This window comes from Typopeltis vanoorti, chromosome 19 (assembly GCF_054136105.1).
Source record: "Typopeltis vanoorti isolate ZY-2024b chromosome 19, IOZ_Tvanoo_1.0, whole genome shotgun sequence".
In the NCBI taxonomy this organism is placed as follows: Eukaryota; Metazoa; Arthropoda; class Arachnida; order Uropygi; family Thelyphonidae; genus Typopeltis; species Typopeltis vanoorti.
In genome coordinates, this window is record NC_143567.1 from 96,447,035 (window position 1) to 96,469,486 (window position 22,452).

The following is a 22,452-nucleotide window of genomic DNA, read 5'->3' on the forward strand; positions in this document are numbered from 1 at the left end:
ACAAAAGGAAATATAATAAACAATAACAAAAATAAAATAAAAAGATGGACAGAATGCTTCAAAGAGATAATGAATAGAAAAAATGTGAAGAAGAAATTCAAATACCAGAAAGAAAATAAAAAAAATAAATAAAAATAAAGATAGACACCAAAAAAATAATTAAAAAAGTGAAATACAAAAATCACTAAACGAAAGTGAAAATGGAAAAGCAGCTAGTAAAGTATAGATAATATACAAATGAACTATTAAAAGCAGATTCAGATGTAATAGTGAATATACTTGACACATTTCTTAACCAAATATGGATGCAGGAAGAATGGCCAAATGAATGGAATATTAGATTACTAATAAAAAATAAAAAAAAATAGTTTAACTGATTGCAATAATTGGGGAGGAATATCATTATTAAATACAAGTAATATACCAACAACAATAATATTAGAAACTAAAACTAAAAATAAATAAATAAATAAAAAGTTAAGAGAACCACAAGAAGGATTTAAGTCATGCATAAATCAAATAGCAACACTTACAATAATAATAGAACAGTCAATAAAATGGCAGTCAAATCTTTATACAGCAATCCCTCGATTAGTGCACCTAATGTGCTCTTTAAAACAGGTGCATTAATCGAAAATGCACTAATCGAATATAATAACCTATGGGAAAAAGTATAATTCATTCCTCAAATTTCTTTTTAGAACCTTAATTTTTTTTATAAAAGAATTAAGGTATGTCTCAGGGCCTAGTTAAAGGAAAACCATGAAGCTGAAAGACAATAAATCAGAATATAAATTTTATTATTCTACTTCTTAACAAAGAACTGAGCTAACGTGCCTTGGTGGACATTTTGTTTCTTTTTTTCATACAACTGACGGTATGGCCCTATTGCCTTTTCTACTCCTGCAAATTTTACTGCTTCTCTCTTCACCAGGGTCAGTCTCTGAGCATTGTTACTTAAAAACTTCAATTGTACAAAAAATGTTTTCAAATTATTTCTGTGAAATCTCTTTTGGCTGACTATCAGTGGTTAAATTTTCTTCATATTCTTCAGGATCTTCCCACTGTGCATCTAAATTTAGCAGGTCGGAATCACTCAATTCTTCAGAATGAGATTTAATTAACTCTTGGACGTTATCATTGAAGGGGGAGAAAGAGACATATGAATTGGTTGCCAACACGCGAAATCACGTGCATTATAGATAAAATTTCTCAACTGTTATACAAGCAAAATAGTTACCACTTTAAAAACTACAATAATCATAAAAGAGAAGTTAATTTTCTGACGTGTAATAATAAACAACTCACCCCCAGAAGACTGATTGATTACCCTATTATCGGAATGGAATCTCCTTTTTGTGTCGAATGGCCTCGAATCCTGTGGGTGTACTATAGCAGACGACATAAATTTTGGCGGTAAAAATTTGGAACATAGTATACATAGTGTACATGGAAGTAGTGTATTATGGTATATTAAAAATAACTTTGTAAAATGTTTTAAATGGGTAACTAAACTATTTCATTCTGGTGAGTGATTTTAAAATAGATAATTTTAAAATTTTCCATCTATACATTTTTTATGTATAGATAGAAAATTTTTAAAATCTGTGTAACATTTATTTTTAAGATGTACATAGGCACACTAATCGAATTAGGGTATCGAAAAAAAATGATGCACTAATCGAGGGATTACTGTATCAACTTTGTTGATTAAAAAAAAAAAGCTTTGGACAGCATTAATAGAGACGTTACATTATCAACAAAGTGAAGAAAATTTATGAAAAATATAAAGTACAAATCAACACAATGGAGAATTTTCAGAAAAACTTGAAAATAATTAGCATAACGGACCTCAGCAGCATTATGAAGTTTTCAAAGTTTTCAATAATATTCAGCACGAAAGGAAGGGAAAATGCAATGGTATAGTACTGCTTATGATAAGTGAGGAGATATGTCCTCTTAGAGTGCAGGATTTGGAGGGCAAGAGCACCAATGGTTTAGAGAGCATATGGTGTGAAGTAGAGGTGGGCAGGACAGGATATTTAGTGAAGTGTTACTATAAGCCAAGAAGCATAGAGATTGAAAAGTAGATGTTAAGACAGTAGAGCTTGGCAAGTGCAAAAAGATTTTTTTTTTTTATGGGAGATTTCAACTACAGCAGTATAAATTGAGAAGAGGAAACTGCATGTAGTAATAAGGGAATGGGATTTCTGGAATTCTTGAGGGACAAATATTTTAGGCAACATGTAGTAGAAGGAACACGAGTTTCAAGAATTTTTGATTTGGTCATAGCATCAGAACATCTGATTATAACTGAGATGGCATCTCTGTCCCCAGTTGGAGAGAGTGATGATGATGTGGTCTTGACTTGGAAGATGAACAGACATGCAGGAATATCAAAGAGACAGGAATGTATGTGGAATTATAAAGCAGGTGGTGATGATAATTTCAGAAATCAGCTTGAGGCAGTTCCATGGATGGAGAAATGAAAGGGCAAGACATAATTAGTGCTTGGAAAATGGTGAAGAATTATTTATTAGCAGCAATGACAAGTTGCATACCACAAGCGGAAAAAGATAACGCAATCTGGTGTAAAGTGAATGACAACCAATATCACACGGGAACCGCAGGTGAAAAAGAGGTTATCGAAAAGATATGAGGAGAGGGGTGGAGAGCAGATGCATGAAGAACATACGACTCAGGCCAGGAGAGTGACTTGTATGGTATGGAAGGCAAAACTAGAATATGAGAAGAGATTGGCTCTGAGATCCAAAGAAAATCCTAAGGAAGTCTTCAGTTTATATGGCCAGTAGGAAGAGACATGATTTTGGAAGAATGACATTTTTGGATAAAAATGAAAACAGAATGAGTGATACAAAGGACATAGTGGTGTTATTCAATGAACACTTTATTGGTGTAGTTCATCCTGGAGAATCACGTCTTAATACTAGAGGAATGAGGCAGAGGAAGAGAGAGTGTGCTTCCAATACTGAATACTCTGGATGTCAATAAAGTAATGGAAATGGGTGGAATTTTTCCAATAGTTTTGAGAGAATGTGCTAAAGAACTAACAGCAATGCTGACCTTGCTTTTAAATGAAAGACTGGCCATGGGAAACGAGTGGAAGGAGGGTAAGATAGTGCCATTGCATAAGTGTGGTAGCAGACTGGAAGTGTCAGACTATAGACCAGTTTGTATTACATCAGTAGTTAAGATTTTGGAGAAATTAGTTTGCAGCATTGGGCAGATGAGAGTAATATTATCTGTAAGAGTCATTAAAGTTTGGGGTACATCAATGGGAGGCTCATGCTCTGTTTGAGGAGCTGTACTGGACGAAGTGGGTGAGGCAAGGGATCTGGAGGTGATGACTGATAGAAACCTGAAATTCAGAAAACATATTGCAAAGATGATGAAGGTAACCCAGAGGATTGCTGCAATACTGAGAAAAATAAGAGTTGTCATTCCATTGTATAAAGACCTGATCAGACAATAGGTGGACTATTGTACTCAAATTTTGTCCCCTGGATTTGAAGGAAATTAATTAGCCATGGAAAAAGCTCTGATAACAAAAATGATATCAGGACTGTACAATGTTAGTTATGAGGATAGGCTGAAGGAATGTGGACTGCAAAGTTTGGTGGATAGAAGGAGAGGTGATATGATTGAGACTATTAAATTGTATGATAAAATGAATGTGCTAAAGAACTGACTTTCTTCCCTGTTGACCTTTCAATACTATTTCCTACTTATTAAGCATTATAAAATACAACCAGAAGGAAAACTGTTTTTACTAAAGGTATTATTTGATGCACCTTGCTTATTAGTAAACTGTTATCATCATAGATTGCCATCACCACAGGCAGAGCAATAAAAAAAAATTCCTGTCTCTAGGTTATAAAGACACTACATAATCCTGAATAAAGCATAAATGTTTGTAAAAGCCTTTTCTAATCAGGTTTTTATAGCTTCTTAATTTTATAAGGCATGACCTTACAAAACTTAAATATAGATCCTTGTTATATCCCACTGATTTCTCAAATGCTTTTTTGAAAGGGAAAATCTGATCCAGACAATCCCTCTATTAACCCAACTTGTCTTTTTCAAAGTTTACTTTCTAGAATTTTTCTTAGCCACTTCTCATGTATGCTTGTATAAAGCTTTACCTGGAATATGTAGTAAGGAAACTGCTCTGTTTTTTCATATTCAGATTTATTTCCTGTTTTATAGATGAGAATCATGAGAGTTCTAGAGAAATCATCTGGAATTTTAACAGTCTGATCCAGCCTTCTTAGTTATGCAGCCATTGTAAAACTTTTATACCTCTGTATTTGAGCATTTATGGTTTAATATCAATCTATTCCAGCTGCTTTTCCACATTTCAGGTCTTTGATGGTTTTTTATACATCAAGAATTGCGTGCGCACACACACACACACACACAGGTATCCAAAGCTAAGAACAAACTACATTTTTACTGTATGTGAAGAATTTTTCATAACTACAGCCAAATGTAGTTGTAGTTATGAAAATGTTTTTCCAAATGTGGAAAAACATATTCTATGCTGAAATGTCTCTCCACATAGTTTTCTGTAATCACTGTACATTAATTCCTTAACTACATCCTTAGGAAATTTATAACTTTTGCCAAAAAACATATTGCAATTTAATTTGTGCAAAATTTCTAACGCATTTTTTGTGTAATATAATTTATTAGTATGCTGGTAATAAAAAAAATTATTGTACATGCTGATTTATTGGTTAGCAACTTTCAATATGCATTTTTCTTTTTACAGGACTGCCTCATTAACTTCTGGATCCACAATGGAGTTTTCATCCTTGTAGACTACTTCATCATATGCTTGCAGAATTTATCAATACATCCTCAAGTTCCATAAGTTAATGAACATTGTTTTGCACCTGTGTATAAAGCTAGTGTTTTGAATAATTTGAATTGGAAGAGAGGATTAAGAGATCAGAATCACCTTGATGGACCTGTGATTTCAGTCAGGATTTCTCAATGATTGCAGATCATAAAGAGTCCAACTTATTCCTTTCTTGAGCCTTTCTTCCAATTCAACTTTCTTGATCATCAGGTCTTTCTGCCTTAAGGCGGTCTTCCAGGTTTCTTTTTGGTTACTATCTGCTGTCTCTCATTCTGGTGAGAGAGACAACAGACATTCTGGTTAGTTTTCTTCCATCTAATACTGTGTGAAGTGGTGTCCAAAGCATGGTCTGTCAGGCCTGCAAGAACATAAAAAATACATTCACTGCCATTATTATGGCAAGTCAGGACTGGCAGACCATGCCTTGGACACCTCTTCACATGGGATTAGATGGAAGAAAACTAATGCCCTATTTAGAAGTCATTACAAATTAAAAGATTATTTTTTGAGTCAGCCATGGCTATGAAGAATTCTCCTAACCTGAACAAAAGTACGTGGGCAAAGAGGTCATGATACGGGGTGGAAATGTTGTGTATGAGAAGAATAGTATCATTGATTGGGACATTAGTAAAAAGGGCAGCTATGAAAAAGCTGACTAATAAATCTTTGTCATTGAGTGTGATGTTTCTTATTTTGTTTATGAAGTGTTGTGTATTTTTTTATGTAGGATGGAGAATGACCTATTAACTCCTTGAGTGTAGCTGCTAGTTTTCTTGGCTAAGTGATAATTGGGGCTGTCAATTTCTTCAATTATAGGTCATAGTGATGTGTTTGTTTAGTGTATTTTAGGAAGGCCATAAATACTGGGAGCATGGGGAAATATCAGCAAATTATCCAACTGTGTCACACAGAAAAGTAAACATGCTATGCAGTTAACTTATTATCTTGGCACATGAATGTTTGGAGTATAAGAAACAAAGGGATAGGATTTGTTGCCTTGGTCAATAAGTTGAGACCTCAGATTGTAGGCATTAGTAAGACCAGGCTATCAGAGATGGCCATATTAAATGGTATCAAATATAAGATTACAGTATTTGTAGGAAGGATAGACAGGATAGGAGAGGAGGGGGATATGCTGCTAATGATATTGGATGACATGAATACAGTTAGAGTTAAGACCTATGACTGCAATGATAGTAACAGTTTTTCATGAAGCAGTGAGTTTGAAGCAATCTGGTGTTATGTGGAGTCTAATAAGATCAAATACATAGTCGGGTGTTGTTACAGACCTAGTTGGTCAGTTGCTAGTGATGAATAAATGAATTACTAAATAAAGTAGATGGGTGAGAAGTGAGTAATTATAATGAGGGGACCTTAATTATTCAAACATTGCTGGGTAGCCATGTCCTTAATGTCCAAAAAAGCAATGTCCAATTGTCCTTAATGCCACGGAATATAATTGAAAAATGGCCATTATTGTCCAAGATCACGTTATCTACATCCCACTAGAGCGCAATCACACAAAAACACGAGTTAAAAAATTAAAAAACTTACTTAAAAAAAAAGTATTATCCTCTTGGCTGCCAGAAATTACAAAAAAGCTGAAACCTTTTGGTCCCCCCCCCCCCCGATATATGGTTTACCTCAAATCCACAAACTTAATTCCCCCTAAGACCTACAGTAGACACCACCGATGCGCCATTGTAAAAACTGTCAAAGCAGCTGGATAACTCTCTTATCCCCACCACTCATCTCCCATTTTAAAACCTTGATTGAAAATCTAACTTCAAATAAAGATATATTGGTAAACTTTGACATTGTCTCACTGTTTACCAATATTCCCATATATGACACCTTAACACTTGTAAAAAATGCTTGTCCTTCTAATATCCTAGATCTCTTTTCCTTTGCCATCAATTCTGGTTATTTTTCTTGGAAGAACAAAATTTACAACAGATAGAGGGAACTGCTATGGTCTCCCCCGCCCCCTCTCACCCACTCTTGCCAATTTCCATGGAAAATTTTGAAAAACGAGCCATAGACTCAGCCTCTCTCAAATCTTCTATCTGGCTAAGATATGTAGATATGTTCTCTATTTGGCCTCATGGCCCAGATACATCAGACTCCTTCCTCAGTCACCTCAACAGCCTACATCCAAGAATCCAGTTTATGATGGAAAGGAATATAACAATAGTTTACCCTTCCTAGACACATTAGTAACATGCCTTCCTTTCCTTCACTGTATATAGAAAACCCACTTACACAGGCAGATACATTCACAAACTCTCTCTCACCACCACTACTCTCAACAATGTGGCATTATTAAAACTCTAACCAAGAGAGCCCACAATCTTTGTTCGAGTGGAACCTCCCGTTAAACCGAATTCAACCACATACGCAACACCTTCCTTTCCAATGGCTACAGCGATTACAGAATTAAAAAAATAATCAGTTCCTCCCCAATTTCCCAACCGTCTCTTCAGAAGGATTTCAAAAATGCCATCACCATCCCCTACATCTGTGACACATCAGAAAAAATAGCCAGGTCCTTAAAAAAAAAGTACAACCTCTACATAGCTTTTAAGCCCCACTGTAAACTTGCTACTCTTATCCATTCTACCAAAGATCAGCCCCCTCCTCTCTCAGTGCCTGGAGTATATAAAGTACCCTGTTCCTACAAGCTGGCTTACTTCGAACAGACAGTAGATAAATCAGCAACACCAGAGGTCAGGCCAATCATTGTTGTACTGTTGGTCAGTAACTTTAGCAAATAATGTAGATTGCAGTGCAGCTTGTTTCTTTGTATATAGTGTATATGCTCCAGAAGATGACCTTGATATGAAGGTCGAAATGTCGAGTGTTGATTTTGGTTTATATTAAACTAAAGTTTTACTCAAACACAGTAGTTGTCTCCATAATTTTCCAAAATGTATTCTGATCACCGTGTAAGCCTAAAAGAAAGGATAAATCAGCAACCATCTATTTAGAAGAACGCAAATCATATATCTGCGATCACCACTATGGTCAATTTAGTCTTGCAGACCATGTTTTGGATACAACCCACAGATCTCCTAGAGAAAAACCACCATGCTCCACCACAGTAAATTCAAAAAAGAAAGATTGTTTTTAGAATCTGCAGCGGCACTCAGAAATCAACCAAATTTAAATAAATACAGTTGAATAAAACCCAAGAGAGCCCACAATCTTTGTTCTAGTGGAACCTCCCTTTCAACCGAATTCAACCACATGCGCAACACCTTCCTTTCCAATGGCTACAGCGATTACAGAATTTAAAAAATAATCAGTTCCTCCCCCCATTCCCCATTACCCAGCCATCTCTTCAGAAAGATTTCCGAAATGCCATCGTATGCATTTTCCCAAACATGGGCATTTGGGAAACATTAATTATCAGAGATTCCACTTTACATCCTAGGCCACCTACAAATGCCCATAGAGGGTGCACTACCTAGTAGGACTTTCTAGTAGAGGGTGCACTACCTAGTAGAGTTACCCATGTTTTCACTTAATATTGTATTGCATTTGAGCGTGTGTTACAAGAGTTATTGTAATCCATGAAAATGTCTCAGTGACAGACGAAATATTGGAAGTATTAAAATTAGATTTTAATCTTTTCCTAGTGCTGTAAATATTCCATTAAACCTCCAACATGATTGCTGGGTAAGCAGTGAAATCTCATGAGAAGAATAAAATTGGATTTATTGAGCTGTTGCATGACAACTTCCTCGAGTAGCTTGTGACAGAAGGAACTCAAGGTCAAACAGAGTTAGATGTGATTAAAGTGTAAGATGGGATTTCAGTTAAAGATGTCACTATTCTGTCTCTCTCATTGATTGGTGGCAGTGATCATGCAGTACTTAGTTTATGAATGTCCCATTTAGAAAAGTTTACATGCTGAACTACAATGCAGGAAATTATTACTACCTGAGGAGTGTGCTAGGTGTGGTGCTATGGTACCAGTTGTTGAATGGTAAGGATAATGACAGTGCATGCAAGCATTTAAAAAATACTTAAATGATGCAACAGCAGAATGCATCCCTAATGGAATGGATGCATAATCTTATTAAGCAAGAGATTTATAAGAAAAACATGATGTGGAAGGAATACTTTATGCATATGGATGATGTCAGTTATGAAAATTATAAGGAGCAAGCTAGAAGAGTCACAGCTGTTATACAGAAGTATTCAGAGTATGAAAGAAACTTGCTCTGCAAGCTAAAGTCAGTCCAAAAGAATTCTATTGTTATGCTGCAATTAAAAGAAAGAATGAATATGAAAGAATAATACTACTGAATGCAGATGGAAGCCCCCATTTCAAGTCTTCAAAATTCAAAGAAAACTGGCCTATCAGTCCAGAACACTCGGGGGGGGGGACACGCCAGGGGTGTAGTCCCCTAGTAAGAAAATAAGAAACAAAGATCCTATTTACAAGCCTATGTACAAGTTTCGTCCAGTTCGGTTGTTGCATCATTCACCAGGCAGGCAGACGTGGTGTGACTCCATATAGCTTTTTTGTGTTTCATAAAGAATGTATCCATTTTCTAAAGTGTGTATATTAGATATAAAAGCAAATTTCCTTTACATTGCCATAACCATACCGTATTTACTCAAATATAACTCGCACTTTTTCCCCAAAAAATTAAAGCTAAAAATCGTGGTACGAGATATGTGGGAATTTTCAGAAACAAAAATTACCAGTAATTTACAAGACTTGAGATACTTAATGAACAATCCTTCACGAATGACTAATGAACAGATTCTATGGTACTAGGCCAGTAAAGATAGAACAGCTATATGCATATAATTGGTGCGGTATTAACAAAAGATCGCGCAAGTCGAACATAAAAGCAAGCCGACAATTTTTTAATTGAAATGCTAATTCCCTTCAACCAAATTCAATATTTGAAACTGCCATAAAATTATTCACTATATATTTCTTAGTTTTAACACATTTATGAATTTTAACACTTTCCGTTTATTTTTATTGCTGCCTTGGTTTGAGCTGGGGGAGGACAGACTCCCGCACATCTAGTTTTTAGTTAGAACCGTGTTTGCAAGTGCAACATATGGTTTTGCTTGAGTCTAAATAGCATAGTTTCTGTGGGAAGGAACATGTGATTCATTAGTTAGTGCCATTTTTATCCCAGTTCTCTAATTGCACTATTTGTTGAGAAATATATTGCACAGACTACAAATGTCTCTGTACCTTATTCAGTGATAGAATAAAATGACCTGTTTTTACTTCTGTCTACAGTCACTATTGGCTACTGGGGAGGTAGTGTGGTTTACCACGGGAAGCGAGTTACTATCGCCCTGAAACATGTTTAAACTTCTTTTTTTTTTCTGTGCGAGGTATACGCGAGGGCAAGTTATATTTGAGTAAATACAGCAAGTTATTTTTAAAGCTATGCGAAATGTATTATCAATATTCAGAATTATGAAGTGTTATCTGCACGTGATTAGATTGCATTGTGTACCCTTCTCTTTCATTTGCATGTGTGTAGGTTGGCTTATAATTGTACTAATTTTTGGTTTGCTTAAACTTAGTTGGTATATGCAGAGAATGATTATGATGAGATTTTCTGAGTCTAAATTATAATTTTTGTCAGTGTGTGTATATCTTTGTCTACATTTTTACACCCCATAATCCGATTTTCATTAATGTTAAAAGCTGTATGAAGAGAGCAATTATTTAATAATTATTCAATTATATATATATATATATATATATATATATATATTTATTTATTTATTTGCTACCTGCTCTTTACAGATTGAGCAGAATGTCAACCACCAGCAAAGAAACAGACATTCAAATGAAAATGATATTAGGCAATTTAAAGAATACTGGACTGAAAAATTTTGCATGATTAAGAAAGATAAAGCATTATGCATTTCATGCCAAATCAGTTGTTTGTAAGATTTCTTCTGTAAAGAGACATTTTGAAACTGTTCATAAGAAATTAAGTAATAAAAGTGAACAAGAACAGAGAGAATTAATTTCTCGTGAACTGAGCAATACAAAAAAAAAACAGTCCGATAATTTGATGAAATTTATTTCAGGTAGACCTAGTTCCAACTTAGTTGCTGCTAGTTTTTAGGTTTCAAAAGTTGTTGCCGAACATGGAAAATCACTCAGTGATGGGGACTCTTGGGGAGTATATTAAAGAAGCATGGCTAGAATTTGTTCCTTTCCTTTTTGACAATCTTTCAGAAAAGGTAAAAATTATTCAGCGCATTAAAGAATTGTCTTTGAGTAGAAAAACAATTAAGGATAGGATACTCAAGTTGGAAAGGAATACAGCAGAACAATTAACAAAAGTTTGGCTTCATGTAAGTTCTTTTCTATTTGTGTTGATGAGAGCACAGACGAACATCAGCATCAGCTAGGCTGATGCTCGTCTGTGATGTCATCTCGATTTTATAGAGATGACAAAGTATGTGAAGAAAGGATTAACCTTGTAACACTACCTGAGCATATCATTGGGGTTGAAATATGTAAAGCAGTTATGAACGAATTATCTATTCGGCAGATTGATATTTCAAAAGTGGTATCTGTCACAACAGATGGTGCGCCCAGCATGATTGGTAAGAAAGCAGGATTTGTAAATCTGTTTGCAAAATATGGTGGTCATCCAATGATAGGTTTTCATTGCATCCTACATGAGGAGAATTTATGTGCAAACGCTGGCCTAAAGGAACTTCAAGAAGTGATGCAAACAGTAACCAAGGTTGTTAATTACATTTCTGCACCTGCTTTGAATAAAAGACAATTTCAGAATCTATTGAATGAGGTGGATTCGGTGTACAAAGGATTAATAATGTACAACAATGTTTGTTGGCTTAGTCGAGGTCTTGTTCAGAAATGATTTGTTGAATGCCTGGATGAGATAAATCTCTTTTTGACTAATCAACAAATGTGTTATAAAGCAATGTATGACATCACGTGAGTTTGTAAATGGATGTTTTTTGCAGATTTTTGCAAGCATTTAAATAACTTGAACCTCAAACTACAGGGACATGAAAATATCTTCAAATAAAATTGCAGATTTTTCATAGATAAATATGTATGATTTTGAAATGCAGTTGATTGATTTTCAAAGTAGCTCAATTTGGAGGCAAAATTTTTTGATCTCAGAGTTGACTTGGAAAATGAAAAGGAGCGATTAGAGATGGGAGTAACAGAGAGAAGTGTGGAAAAAGAGGTATTAAGAACTTGGAATGCTATTCCCGAAACTTTTGTATGTTTAAAAACCCTTGCAACAGCATTATTATCCATTTTTGCATCTACATATTCTTGTGAATCATTGTTCTCAGTGATGAACTTTGTTAAGTCTCATAACAGGAGTAGCCTTACAGATGAAATTAGCAGCACATGCATATCTCTACAGGTTACAAAATATAAACCTGATATAAATTATCTTTCATTAGTGATGTAGTAACAGCAGAAGTCTCATTGATGCTAAATAAATAAAATGTCCACTATTTTTCTTTCTCTAGTTTTGATTTGATGTTTTCTGCTAAAAATTGTCAAGATTAATTTCTTTTAATATATTATGTAGGTAAAATAACAATATCTTTATTTTATCTGTAATTTTTATGTATCACTCGTAAAGGATTAAGAAGTAATAAAATTATATCTTTAATTTTATTTTCTTTTATTGTGCTTTAGTCAAGTAAAATGATTATGAGATTATGTACTGCAATATATTGGAAAAACTTGAAAAAACTTATGACTGATCTTTATATAAAAAAAAAATTCAGAATTATTGTTTATTCTTGCTGATGTTAAAATTCCATCTTTAAATTGTGCAACTTTATATGGCAGCTAGAATTACACTTAAATGCAAATAAAAATAATATTCACGCTATCAATAGGGTAGAAGGACTTAAGTAAAAATTTCGTCACTAATTTTTACATTCATTCAATCTTACATGACTTACAATAATTACTCTTATAATATTCTTTTATTTTACCATTCTAGTGTGATTATTTGAAAAGGTCTTCCCAATACTTAAAAGACACCAAATAATAATATGTTCCTCAAAATTTCGGTTGACTCGTGAGAAAATTTTGCATCAAAGATTTGGTGATTTTGGCATGCCCACTAAAATAAGTTGCTCACCACTGGTATAGAGTCCAAATTTAAATAAATCTATCATACTGCTGCGTGTTTGGGAGTTTACGGCGATCAAGGAGCTGCAGCGAAAACGCCCGCCAGTCTGACCAGTGGTGACGGTGACTAAGATTGCCAGAAATGCTATATGTCTTTTTGACTTTTTTGTAGTATTTTTGGTGTGTATTGAGAGGGGTGGCAAACTCAGGTACCTGGGTTTGGCAAAAGCTCTAGCTACACCACTGGTGCACAAGCCAGAAAATTAAAAAGTTAGAGTGCACCTGGCAAGGTCAAACTACATGGAATTTGCTAAAGAATCTCACCAGTCTACATGGTCGAATGGCAGAACAATTTAATTATTTGATGTAGTCAAGCTCAGTGGAAGACTGGATGATATCTGGATGTACTTATCTCTTAATGAAAGAGAAGGACAAGGGTGCAGACCCAAGTAACTATCATCCCTGCAATCATGGCAAATTCCATATACCAGTACTTATCAGATAATCAGATTTATCCAACTGAACAAAAAGGCAATTTTCAAAAATCTAGAGGAACAAAAGACCAGATCCTTGTAGATAAAATGATCCTCAGAAATTCAAAAGGACCAGAAAACTAACTTGAACATGGCAGGGATAGACTATAAGAAAATAAACTAATTCTCTCTCCCACACTCCTGGATCCTAAAATCACTAGAAAAATTTGGAATTAGCAAAAACACGTTCGTTTCTGGCTATATTGCTATAAAATCATGGAAAACAACTTTAATAGTCAATAATGAATGATTCAGAGATATCAGCATTAAAAGTGGAATTTTCCAAGGTGATTCCATGTCATCATTACTCTTCAACATTTCTTTGATGCCTTTGTCTATGATTTTGAAGAAAACAAAACTTGAATATGAAATTCCTAAATATAATATTCAAATTTCCATGTACTGCATATGGATGACTTGAAGTTATATGAGAAATCGGCACAGCAAATATTACTAAACACAGTTCGTATTTACAGTCAGGACATCAAAATGGAATTTGGTTTGGATAAATGTGCAATTTTATCCATTAATTGAGAAAAAATTAATAATGCTAGCAATTTTAATTTTGATCAGGATAAATATTATTATTATTATTATTATTAAACAAGACCTCATGGAGTCAAAGACTCATCTAGGAGGTCCTTTTATCTTACACACACATCTCATCATACCGTGTCTTAAACACATTCAAACTACTTGCAGACACCACGCTCTCAGGCAAGGCATTCCAATCACTCACAACTCTGCACGAAAAAAACCTGCCTCTCACTCCCTTACTCACACCCTCCTTATACAGTTTCCAGGGATGACCTCTGGTTCTCCCACTATTCTCTGTAGAACTTCTCCACCATTGATCCTATAACAACCCCTTACCAACTTGTAGGTCTCTATCATATCTCCCCTCTTCCTTCTCTCCACAAGACTCTGCAAATTACATCTTTTCAATCTTTCCTCATACTCAACATTCCAGAGGTCAGAAACTACCTTAGTCAGTCGCCTTTGGACCCTTTCCAACATCTCTTCATCCTTCTGAAAACCCGGTGACCAAATCTGGGCACAATAGTCCAAGTGTGGCCTAATCAAAGCCTTATACATTGGAACAAGTATATATATAAAAGCAATTTCAGCTAATGAACACTGTAAGTAGCTAGAAGCCAGTGGTATTCTCCACACAAAAGTTAAACAACTGGTAGCATCAGAATACAGCAAAAGAGTTAGAAATATTCTGAAAACAAAACTTAATGGATTAAACACAATTAGAGTAATGAACTCTTGGGCTATACCAATGATCCAATACATACACAGCCAACATAATGATTGGACAAAAGAAGACCTGGACAAACTTGACTGCAAAACTAGAAAATAATGACTATGCATCATGCATTCTACCCATGAAGTGATGTTGATCAGATCTACGTACCTACCAAGACGAATAGGTGGATAGGGTCTACTGAAAGTGAGACAGACTACGAAAGAAGAGGAAATTAGTTTAAAAAACTACATTGACAATAGCACTGAGCAAATGGTTCAATCCATTTCAAAAGAAGGCCTTTTAAAAACAATAGGAAACAAATCTGATTACAAAAAGGAACAGTAAAATAAATTATATGTGCACTGGAAAAATAAACCCTTGCATGGCCAATTTCTTCAAGATACTGAGGAAAAAACTGACGTGACCAAGACATGACAATGGCAATAATATGGATATACAGGAAAACTCGCTTAATGTGATTAATTAATCCATCAATTAATGCATGCTAAGCGAAATCACGTTAAGCGAATACAATAAACAATAGAAATAATTATAATTCTTCTATCAGTTAGCATAAATCAATTATTATTATTATCCAGGTCGCCATGGAGTCAAAAGACTCATTGGGAGAGATCGTTTTTAGGAAACAAAGTTTATCATACCACTCCCGGAACTCATTAACCGTTCCCATTCCAACCACTCTCTTAGGCAATGCATTCCAAGATTCAAACACCCTCCATGCAAAGAAACCACTCCTCACCCTCTTGCGCACAGCCTCCTTTAATAACTTCCAGGGATGGCCCCTTGTCATTGCTCCTTCCAGCCGTTCCACCAAATGAAAGAACACTCCAATGTCCACCCTGTAATTGCCTCTCAACAGTTTAAAAGTCTCGATCATATCTCCTCTCCATCTTCTATCCACCAAACTCTGCAGTCCATTCCCTCAGTCGATCCTCATAATGTACAGTCCTGAAACCATCTTTGTTATCTGCCTCTGTACAACTCTTTCCACATTCAATTTATCACCTTCAAATCCTGGGAACCAAATCTGAGAACAATAGTCTAAGTGTGGTCTGATCAGGGTCTTATACAACAGAATGATAACTCTTATCTCTGCAGATCAGCATCCTTCTCAGTATTGCAGCAATCCTCTCAGTTACTCTCAACACCTTTGCAATATGATCCCTGAATTTCAGTATTCTATTAATCATCACCCCCAGATCTCTTGTCTCTCCTACCTTCTCCAGTACAGCTCTGCCAATCGAGTATGCATCCTCCCATCGATGGCTCCCAAACCTCAAGACTTTTCATTTTGTTGAATTGAATCGACACCCCCATTTATTTGCCCATCTGTCTAATTTATTCGAATCCTCTTGCAGGGCTGCCACATCTGCACTATTACTGATAACCCTTCCCAACTTCACATCATCTGCAGACAACTGAATGTCCCCTTGCAATCCATTGACAATATCATTGATATAAAGATTGAACAATACAGGCCCCAGTTACTGAGCCCTGTGGAACCTCACTTGTAACCTTCTGCTTCCTTGATATTGCTTCATCATACACAACTCTCTGATACCTATCAGTCAGCGCCAATCCTGAATCCATTTGACTAACTGGACATTTAAACCCATGTGCTGCAACTTAAATATCAGCTTATCATGTGGCACCCTGTCAAACACCTTTGCAAAATCCCAAAAAATGGCAGTATATGTCTTTCCCTCAGCAACTGCTCTTGTCACTTTATTATAAAAGACAATCATATTACTAAAGCAAGAGTGCCATTTAACAAATCCATGTTGATTCTCACAGTTATACATCAGCCACATCCAGTTATGACATTTTAGTACTTTTGTACTGTTGGTGGGCTAAGGGTTAAATAATCTAGAAACCAAACTTAGAACTTTTTCAAGTCACTTCAAGCCTCCAACAAGCAAGGTAAAAATGCACTCACACCTACTGATGAAATGCCAACCATCACTTAAAGATATATATACATGCTCACAGTGGGATTTGAATCTAAAGATTACAGGTTGGAATGAGGAAGCCTAATGCACTTAGTCAATTAGGCTAGCCTTAATTCTACTTATACATTAGGCTTTTAAATGTTAACAGTATTTATAACAAAATAGATTATGCTTAAAGCCTACAACAGGTATGAAAGAAAATAAGTACATCTGAATTTATGGCAATATCATCGAAGTTTGAAGAAGTATTTAAACATACAAAAAAAATAATAATAATAATTTCCATGACAGATTTTAAAAGAATAAATATTGTATTATATATAAGGCAAGGGTTAAAACAAACAGGATCATTCATAAACTGACTAAATAATAAACCCAATATATTTAGCAATGGTACAGCTGGTTAACTGAGTATTCTTATCTTCGGTGATGTCATGCATGATCGGTCATCCTGTGGGCTGCAGGAAGATAAGTAAATTTTATATTTAAAAGTGTGCCAATATTGTCTAAATTGTAGATTAAGTGTTATTGTGAGACATTTGAGTATTGAACGAAGTGTATGGATAAATTTCTTAGGGGATATTATCATAAATTTGTTGTTTTTGTTAGCACACTGATACAACGTGGTGGTGAAAGGCAAATCATTCTGTAGCTCAGTGTGGAAGGCAAATAAAGTAAATGGCGTAGATTTTTTAAAAATGGTATGATGCCATGAATTTAATATGTATGCATGGGAATATGTTGCAGATATTTATGTGGAGAGGATGAATAGAAGAAAAGAACAGCTGCATGAGTGTGGGTATGTAGGAAATGCACCATTTTGATAGACCAGGAGGCTTGCTTAAATATGAGTTTAAACAGTTTCAATATAAGTAGGGAATATGTCGACATAACTGACATGGCAGTTGAAGATTGTGCAAATACTCAGAGAGTGTGTGGAAGTGATAAGCAAGGAAAAGAGTTCAATTGATGATAAAGTGGCCAATAATGATGTCGAAAAAAAAAAAAAACAGTGCAATTAAAGGTAAGTGGGGTTGAGGCGAACAAGTGTGTGTGACTGGAGATAAAATAGTGAGAGTGAATGATAGCAAAAAAGGACACAAGATTTAAAAGCTGAGCTGTTGAAGATGAAACAAGAGATGAGATGGAAGAGGTGAAATGAAGAGAACTGAGATATGTATGGAACAATAAAAATGAAAACCAATTATCATGAAAAAATTAACAAAGACCTGCAAGTGGCATTGTAAGGCAATTTGATTATTAGAGGTATGTTAAATGAGAAGATATGCAAGGTTTGTTTTCTGAGAGGCAAAAAGAATACAATGAATGATGCATTGGGATATGAGGAGTAAGCGAGCAAAGCACATGGTAGTGATAATAGGGACAAATAACTTGACTAGGAAAATAGAGAGTGTAAGATTAGATATCAGGAGGTTCTTGAGAAGGATAAAAGATAATAGTGCTATAAAGAAGGTAGTCAGTGTATTGCTCAGATATGACAGTAATGAGATAAGGTGGAGAATAAGAATTATGAATGATATGTTAGGGGAAATGCATGAAGAGAAAGGAGTGCAGTCTGTCAATGTGTGGAATGAGTTTGAAGGAAGAATTGAACTATATAAGAATGATGGACTGCTTTTCAAAAGTTTAGGTGCAAGTCATTTGCAGAAACAGCTGCTGGAAGGGAGAGTTCTGAGTGCAGAGAATGAATCTGAGCAAGTAAGAAGCGATGTGAAAGAACATGACAGTAAAAAAGGAGAGATTGGAGTGGTGCTTATGAATGAAGTAGTGGGTAGCATGCATGTAGAGAATAAGAGAACAATTATGCAAGACAATTAAGGAAACTGAGTCTCCTCTCAGGGTGGAGAGGGGAACACAGAGCAAGAAAGGTTGATGCTCCAAGAGGATGTGGATGTGTGAGTGTAGACAAAAAGGGAAGGGGATGACCTGGAATGTAGGGAAAAAAGTTGCACCTGATGAAGGTTCCAGGATGACGAAAAATAAAAAAATGGCTCGAGAAAGACATGGAGAAGTCACATCTAATAAACTGGATCTAATAATAGATCTCCAGGAATGAGCAGTTATGTTAGTAATATGAATGCTAGACATATAAAAAACAAGGCAAATGAAATGGTTGCATTGAATGAGTTCATTCACCCAAAAAACCATTGGAATAAATGAGACATGGTTGGATGAGGATGACATCCTGTTAGGAATAGAGATGGAAGGGTACTATGTATTTGGTGAAGATAGTAAAAAAGGGAGTGGAGTGTTATTTATGAAAGAAAAAGAGTTATGTATATACAAGGTAGAAATGCAAGCGAAAAATAGCGATAGTGGTTTTGAGGCAGTATGGTTGAGATACAAGTGAAGAGAATGAAATACTTTATTGGATATATCTATAGTTCAGCTAATATGGAGAGTAGTGCCCAGGAATTGTATAAGAAAATTAGCCAAGCAAATTGGAAAAGGATGATCATTATTGGTAATTTTAATTAGCATTATTGATTGGAATGACCAAATAGCAACTGAAAGTAAAGAAAATGAGGTTACGTAAGTTTTTAAGGGATAACTACCTCAAGAATGGCAGAATGTAACAGAGAGCAAATGAGGACTGAGGGTCTTCGATATCATCATCTCATCAGAATGTTATTAGAAATAAGGTATGAAATCTCTCTCTCCAGTTGGTGAGAGTGAATATGAAGTGATTATCTGTGCAGTTGCCAGCCATGTGAGGACTTCTGTGAGGAAAGGGTATATGTGGAACTACAAGCCTGGTGATTATGAGAAGCTCAAGGGACAGCTTTGAGCTATAGCAAGAAATAAGGAGTTGGGTGGAAAGGAGATCAGTGCTGTTTGGTTGATCTTCAAGAAGTATCTAGTAGAAGCAATATCTAAATGTATTCCAAAGGTCAAGAGATTAAATAAGGTAGGTCAAATGGATGAAAGATTAGGCATGAAAGAGAAAAAAGGCATTATGAAGGTGACATAAGAGGAGTGGTAATAATCAATTCCATGAAGAATACAAAGATCAGACAAGGAGGGTGACTGAGTTGTTAAGGGTAGCAAAAGTTCAGTATGAGCACCAGTTAACTAATGAAGCAAAAAAAAAAAATCATTATGGTTGGATGTCATTGATTAGAAAAAATGATATAAGAACAACTGCTGCATAGGATATAGTTGGTATTTTTAATGAGGTTCATTATGGTCTTTCATCCTTGTGAAAGTGACATCACAGAGAGTTTGAGAGTATTTGTTAATGAGGAGGAGATACTGACTGTAAATGAGCGAGAGGTATATAGAGAATTGAGCAAACTTGATGTTAATAAGGCTGTGGGACTTGATAATCTATCACAACATATTCTGAAGGAATGTGCCACAGAGTTGGTATGTGTTTTGACATATTTGTTTAATATGAGTCTTGCACTGGATGAAGTTCCGAAAAGGTGGAAGGAAGGAAGGCACAAGACTTTGCTGCTTCATAAGTGAAGTGACAGAACTCAAACACCAAATTATAAGCCTGTGTGTGTGTCAGGTACTGTGTTAAAGTGTTAGAGAGGCTGGTGTTAGAATAAGGGTTCAGAATCAGGTTGACAATAGTGGTATTATCTTTGACATACAGCACGAATTTGATAAAGGGAAGTCATGGTTAGTAATCTACTTAATTATTACAATACAGTGATGGCAGCATTGGATGGGAGAGATGGACACACAGAGCACGCTTAGATTTTGCAGAGGCATTTGATAGATTACCTCATGATAAGTTGATAGCAAATAGCACAGATGGGGTTGGATATTGGACAAGTGCATTGGATTGGAGCTTGGCTCTCTGATAGCAAATCAACAAGTTATGTATGGGGAAGCAATATCCCACTGCTGAAGCAATATCTCTTCTGGGATATTGCTTCAGCAGTGGTCCTAAAACAGAGGTCTGTTTTAAGACCACTGCTGTTTAACCTGTAAGTTAATGATGCTGTGGAAGATTTGAATAGAGATATTCAGTTGTTTGCAGATCATGTGAAGTTGGGGCTAATGGTGAGGAGTTGAGCAGGTGTTGTGGTGTAACATGTAGACTTGAATAGAAAGGAGAGTGGGGATAATAGTTCAATGTTGCAAAATTAACTTTTAAAATTTGGACAAGAAAGATGGGATGTAGAATTTACTCTTGGTGGGGATATATTGTTGGAAGTGGAGAAAATAAGAGATCTTGAGGTGATGGTGGATAAGGGGCTAAAATTTAGAAGGCAAATTGCCAAAATTGTGAGGAAAACATGACGAATTCACAAAGCATATGGACTGTGCACAGATTTGGTCATTTGGTTTTCAAAAGGATGAAGAAATGTTGAGAAGATGCAACTTGAAGAGTCTGGTAGATTGGAGAAAGACGGGTGATATTACAAAGACAAGTTGGTAAAGGTTTGTTATAGGATTAACGTTGAGGAGGTTTTTCATAAAATGGTTAGAAGATTGGGGGAGAACAAGAGGTCATCCCTGAAAGGTATATAAGGAGGGTGTAAGCAAGGGAGTGAGAAGCAGTTTTTCTTGCATGCAGAGTTGTAAATGATTGGAGTACATTGCCTGAGAGGGTGGTGTCTGAAGTGAATTTGAACGTGATTAAGTTACGGTATGATGATGTGCTATGTGTATGGCAAAAGGGACTTCCTAGATGAGTCCATTACTCAATGGGGGTCTTAGGAAAATAATAATATGTAGCTGGACTTAGTCACAGGGAAAATAATAATAATAAACTATACAGCAGCATTCATTTGTTTATAGTATTTTTATAGTTTTTTTATGTGAATCCTATTTACAAAATTGTATCACATTTTTGTAAAAACATATTGCATTAATACTATAGGTAAGCAAGGGTCAAATAATTAAGAAACCAAACATGGAACTTTATCAAGCCTCCAATAAGCAGAGTAATGGTCTCACAGGAACACCACTAAAATTACACCCATGCCTGCAGTGGGATTTGAACCACAACTTACTGGATAGAGAACAGAAGCATTATTTAATGTCAACCAGGGTGGCATTCCATTTGACATCTCTATAGTGCAGAGGCCATAAATTCTGAAGTAGCTGGATTAAGGGCTTTCTGTGAGAGAAGAGACTTGCACAAGATTGTGGTCTGTGTTACTGAAATGGGAGATGACCTCTACAGTGCAACTTGAAGGAGAACTGTTTAAAAAGAGATCAAGAGGTACCGGGATGGAGGGAAAGAGAGAGAGGAGAGTTATCAGGAATTCGTGTAGGTATGATGAGCATTAGGTCACTGCTTATAGCAATGACTTTTGCATCTTATCCAGCCTGGTCATTGGTGTTGGTTAGTGGCAAAGGAGCTAGTCAGTTTTTAATTTTTATGCCACAAAGACATCAAAGGTCATACTACACCAGGACAGAGGTTACAGCAGTGCATATGGTAAATGATCACCAGGACAATCACAAACATCCATGCCCCTGGCAGGATTCAAACTCACAGCCTCTTGGCTGGAGAGCAGATACGCTAACCACTTGGCCAAACTGGCCAGGTGATAAGGGAGCAAATTGAATTGTAGACATTGAAGTTGCCCAGGAAGATGACTTTGCTATTTGAATAGCTGAACTACAGATGGTCGAGCTTCACGGAGAGAAAAGTGAAGAGGTCTGAATAGTAATCAGAGTTTGGAGAACAGCAAACG

General features: G+C 35.7%; 1 protein-coding gene across 5 annotated transcripts in view; it reads right to left on the bottom strand.

Annotated features, from left to right (window-relative positions):
• The window catches only part of TBC1D5 (TBC1 domain family member 5), a 495,953-nt gene that overhangs the window by 159,993 nt on the left and 313,508 nt on the right, over positions 1–22,452 (bottom strand). The window lies entirely within an intron of this gene.